Below are 6,000 nucleotides of genomic sequence, written 5' to 3'. Positions count from 1 at the left end.
TAAATTAAAAGTAAGTAGGTTACCTTTATCTGTCAAAAATTACTCAGTGAGTTTAGGTAAAGAAAGGGAGGTAGAGGGTTTTGAATGTGCTTAGATTTCTCAGTGTGGATAAAAGAACAGGCCTGGGTACTCCTGACTTCCAAATGGGTTGAAAATATAGGCTGCCTCCAACACAAAAGCACAAAAGCATATTCATTACGGACTCCCCAGAAACCAGGATTATGCTTCAGATGCCCTTAATGCACTGTCTGAGCCACTCATTGTAGACCGGAAAGTCTAGATTCAAGGTAGGGCCTGAAGTAACAAATCTTCACAGTTGGGCATACATTCACATCGCGAATTGATGACTGTCCAATGTGAATGGCAAAAGCAAAGGAAGAAACTGGAAGTTCTATTAGACTGCTCTGTGAGGCTTTAGGTCCCTCTGCCCCCAAAATAACAGGCAACATGGTAAAGGCAAGGAAAAGAATTAATATATTTAGAACATTTCTCAGTCTTCTGGTGATTCCAGTCAGTGACATTTCACAGCCAGCAGTTTCCTATATTTTGTACACTCGGGAAACAACATGGACACTTTACTTCCTCACCATGTGTGAGCTGAGGACAGAGGCGGTAAGGCCTTGTTGTTGGAAAGAAAAACCTTCCAGAAAAAACACAGTATACAGAGGAAACTATGAATTTCAGTTACATAAATATACAGAAAATAAGTGGTTCATTCATAACCAAGAGGATCCCATTTATACACATTTATTTTGGGGCAAAGTTGCTATCATTTAAACAAAATTTTAGGACTCAGATTACAACATGGAGAATTAAACAACTTTCTTCTGCATAGGCTTACAAAGCTCATCATCGTATGGATTGCTTTTGTTCTCATCTCAGATTTCTGACAGCCTCCAGAGCTCACAATGATGATATCCTGATGACGGTAAGATCCTGATGACAGGTTCTCACAGATATGAGGATCATGAGTTAAAAAAAAAGGCAACTAACGATATGTGGATCTTGTGAGAACCTCAGGTATTTAAATCTCCATCACTCCAGCTCTATCCTGGGTAGTTCTTTATAAAGGCTTACAACAGGCAAACAGCAGTCTCACTAAGTTCAACCAAGAGAATTGCCAAGTCCTGCACTGAGGGATGAATAACCCCAAGTACTAGCAAAGGTTGAGAATAACCAGTTGGAAAGCAGCTTTGCAAGAAAAGCCCTGGGAGTCTTAGGGGACCCCAAGCTGACCATGAACCAGCAAGCTTACCTTGCAGCAAAGAAGGCCAATGGGTCTTCAGCAGGTCAAGGGAAGTGACCCTTCTCCTCTCTTCAGCACTGGTGAGGTCCCATCTGCAGTGCTCAATCCAGTCCTGGGCTCTCCAGTATAGAAGAGACATGGACACACTGGAATGAGTCCAGCAAAGGGCCAGGATGAGAGTTAAGGGACTGGATAATCTCTCATATGAGAAAGAGCTGGGACTGTTTAGTGTGAAGAAGCTCAGGAGAATCTTATCAATGTATATAAACACCCAATGTGAATGAGTAAGAAGACAGAGCTAGACTCTTCTTGGTAGTGCCCAGTGAGAGGACAAGAGGCAATGGATAAGCATTGAAACAGAAAAGTCCATTCAAACATATGAAGTTTTTACTGGGTATAAGCTCTAACACTGGAAGAGGTTGCCCAGAATGTCAGTCTCCATCCGTGGAGATATTAAAAATCTGACAGGACACAGCCCTCAGCAACCTGCTGTAGCTGACCCTGCTCTGAGCAGGGCTTGGACTAGAGAGCCTCCAAAGGTCCCTTCAACCTCAAAGCTTCTGTGATTCTGTGACTGCCTAGATAGCTCTCTTCCCAGGTTATTGATGTGTTTTGCCACAGGAAGAGCAACAAGTTGTATCAACAAACTCTTGCCACTGGAAAAGCTGAATTGATTGCTAGAATCACAACAGCCAGCCGGAGTGAATGTGAGTTTCTGCTTGAAGGCATGCCAACATAAACATTATTGTTGCAGAATCTGAGCTCCAGCCGTGAGCTATATGCCAGACTTCTTAATGTGCCTCAAGAACATAGACATCATTACCACAGTACCATAGTATTAGCACCCCAGTAAGAGCTGTGATAGCAGTGGGAGGGGCTGACTGAAATAGTGACTGAACCTGTGCCACAGGCTCTGCTGCACCAGAAAGGGTACGGATGCCTTAGACCAGCCAGAAAATCATTCTGTGACAAACAAGAGCTATGAACATCCAACAGTGAGGCCTGGGAGAGCTGATTTTCCTGTACCCTGGGGAAAAGTCTCAGCAACCCCCAGATCCTCTGGTCCATTTCTAGTCTTCCACCTGAAAAGCAGCATTTCGTGAACATTCAGTTAATCACTGTGCTATTCCATAACTGCAGGTGGAAGGAGAGTAATGGCCAGGCAGAAGGAGGGAAGGCATAAGCAAGACTGATCACTGCTGGGAAGAGGTAGGCTGACAGCTATGTATGTATTTACCGTGGCGGGAGATGGAGGGGATGAAAGGGGGCAGTTGACTCTTGTTCACACTGCATGGTGCAATGCATTCCCCACCACCATTCAACTTGCTGCGTCCAGCCCCTCAGGCTAGTACACGACATTGTCCCAGCTGGAACACTGCATTCAGCTGAGCCTCAGCATGGAAGCATCCAAACCTCTTCATGCAGGGGAAACAGGAATGGAGAGAGAATGGTCCTTCCCTTCCATTTCCTGGTTAAATGATGAGCTGCTTGGTCAAGATAAGGGAGATTTCATTGCAAACCTTGCCTATTTGGCAGAGGGCTTTTGTAAGCTCCAGTTCCTGGAATATATTTTAACTTCCATTTTTTCAGGCCTAATGACTTCAGAAAAAACAACGTAGATACAACTCCTAAGGACACAAAGCTGAGAAGCACTGCTCCTCCCATCTCAGAATCATTCAGCCTAGTTTTTACGTCTGTCACGTAAGTCAGAGGAGGAGGTCTGCCTAATTATTTACTGAGCATTTGCAGATGAAAATACTATTCTGAAGTACATCAAGTGTATTCCAAAGCCAAGTTTTAGGCCTAATAGTGTGGTCTGTTGTATCAATCATAGGAAATTATTTTAACATGAATATGGTTATAAGTTTGACAGATTTAATTGCAATGTTTGCCTGCCCCCTTCTATATAGATGACATGAAATTAAACAAACTGGAGCTAGATACTAAGGGATGACTTATTTTGAAAAATGACTGCACATTTTTAATCAAGTTTGACAAGGTTATTTAAGTAGACCTGCTCAGGAACAAAATTAATCTTTAGGCTGGCTTTATTTTTCATTTTGTAATATATTATGTCTTTAAATGTTGACTTGTAATTTATTTCTAACCACAACAGTATTTTTGTTGTACACACGATAAATTAACATCCAAGAAAGGATGTCCTCTGTATTTTGTTACTGCTCAAGCAATTTTCACTTCAAACCATGTTATTCTTTACTCTTCCTTTTCTTGAACAGTTCTGCACATCAGATGTCTGTAATTTTCTTCCTCCAAACTGCAAATACAGCCTGTTTATTTCTCACATCCAAAACAAGAGCACAAGAATAAAGGTTGACTAAATTGTTGTTCAATAGAACAATCCCCCCGAGATCCAAACCTAGCAAAGTTTGAAAGCATATATTCAATTTTAAACATGTTAGTATTTCCATTGCCTTTGAAAGAATATGTTTTATGTTAATTCTCATACTTCAATTATGCACAGGCTAAAGAATTTCATTGAACAGAGGTCTGAGCACCTTCCTAGCTGAGCAGACCTACTACACTATGCAACCTCTATCTTTCAGAAACTAAATTTCTTTACTGTCTTCATATGGTAAAAGACTCAAGCTTCAATTTAAGATTTAAAATGGGTAATAGAAATCTGACATACATATTAAGTGAAATTTCAGGTATAAGGTCTTCTAATTTTGCAAAACCAACTTCACTAGAAGTGGTTCATTCTTAGCAAATTACCTGTGACAAGTCAGAATTTCACTGATAAGCTGCTCAAATACTCCATTTTCTGTTCAGAGGAGTATCTAAAAACTCATCATGCCCAGTCCTTGAGGAAGAACAAGAATTCAATTCAAACTGAAAAGAGGCAATGCTGGGAGAGGTTCTGACATTCAGAAAGGGTAGGCAGGTAACAGAGAGAAAAATGACAGACTCAGTCTGCACCATTACTAAAATTAGATCATTTCTTTTGTTCTCTTGAACCTTCTGCTCTATTTGCCAGGAATCATATTAGCAACAGAAACTGTGAGAATCTGTCCAATCTTATTAGAGAAGCTGGACACACAGAAATTATGAAAATCTTTTTTAAATGTACTTGAACTTAAAAATAAAAAAGGCAGGCTTTTAGAATTCTGCAAGAGTAGATCAAAAAACCTATGTCAGAAAAACTGGAAATCAAACTAACAAAGCTTAATTAACAGTACTGCAGTGTGCTGAGCACCAGCACAGAACAATATTTTACTATCTGCATCTATATATACTTACTGGTTTACTACTTACAAAAGTGCTGGACAGGCTTAAACAGAAGCATGCTCTCAAGCTCTTCTCAAAAGCAACCGGTTCACCCAAATGTACCTCTCCCGTCTAAGCTGACTTTTCAATGCTGCCACCCAAGGGCGCTGAAAGGCCAGCTCTGCTCTGGGGAAGCATTTTGATGGCTGGCAGCGAATCTCTTCCCTGTGTGAGAGATTTATCAGTAGACCTAACCTGTACCTGCTGTACAAGCAAGTGATGATTCTGGTGTATACCAAGACATCATAGCTGAACTCCACAGTATTGTGGGAATTTCATGTGAGAATCTTCACGCTGAGATCTTCCCTCACCGGTCTGCTTTTTTTAAGACATAATTAGAAGCAACAGGTAAGGACTAATACTTTCAGCCAGGCCCACAAGGGAAATGCTCATCCTTGGGTGATGGGATCAGGCTCCCTCTCTAGTCTGATTTTACTAGACTAGCAGATAATAGCAGATAAAAGCTCTTCCATAGCCTTGTTTGTAGGCTCATGGTTATGACATGTTCTATAGAACAGCACAGTGATTTGGACTCTTTCAGGCTTAGAAGGTCCTTAGCCTCCTTCCTCTTGGGGTGGGCAGCCACCTGCCTACTTCACTAAAGGCAGTTCCTGAGACCACACCACTGCCTTTTAGTCCTTCTTAAGCAGGTATCAGCCTTGTCCAGGGCACTATTTCCTCGAGGGATTCAAGGCATTTTATGCACAACCACAAATCAGATGCACTAAGACAGCAGCTCAGACCTGCTCCTGGAGCAATGTTTCCTAACAGCTAACATCAGCAGCTACTTAAAGAGCATCGAACTCCAGGGACACCCGTTTCACTCAGTTCCCAAACTAGCGCAAAGCCCAGATGTCTCACTAAGATCTCTGAATTAATTTTTTGGGTCAAGAAGATTTTTTTAAGTCATTGCCAAGTTGGATGCAGGACAGTGATGATCTAAACCTAGTCTTTAACAACTAGCAGGAGAGAATATGACCATTCTCAACTGGGTGAAGCGCTCAAGGACTGCTAAGGTCCTTCAGCTCCAGCAGTAAAAGGTTGTGTAAAAGGTTGTTGCTGGAGTGGGGCATCTTGCACACAATCTGTCTCCATTTATAACCACAACATCCGTGAGGCCACGGACTGTGAACAAGTGACAACTGTGAAGTCTGTATGGCCACAGGACTGTTGCACTCTGTCAGACTAAAGATGCAGAATATCCCATAGTCAATCCTGGGTTGTCACTTACGATTCTAGTAGTAAACAAATTTGTAATTCTTGTAATTCTTGTAATTCTTTCTCTGTCCCTTTCTCCTCAGATCAGTGACAAATTCCCAAAACACAGCAATTCAAAGAGTCTTCCAAGGCAAGTGAGTCTTTCCCAAAACAAAAAATATTTAACTAGATTACTTCCTTAATCAGGGCTTTTTCAGCACTAAATTTAAGGAGGAAAAAAGAAAACTACGAAAAGATTTCAGCTCACAGCT

This window comes from Psittacula echo (assembly GCF_963264785.1).
Source record: "Psittacula echo genome assembly, chromosome: 5".
NCBI lineage: Eukaryota > Metazoa > Chordata > Aves > Psittaciformes > Psittacidae > Psittacula > Psittacula echo.
Note: the sequence above shows the minus strand (reverse complement) of the source record.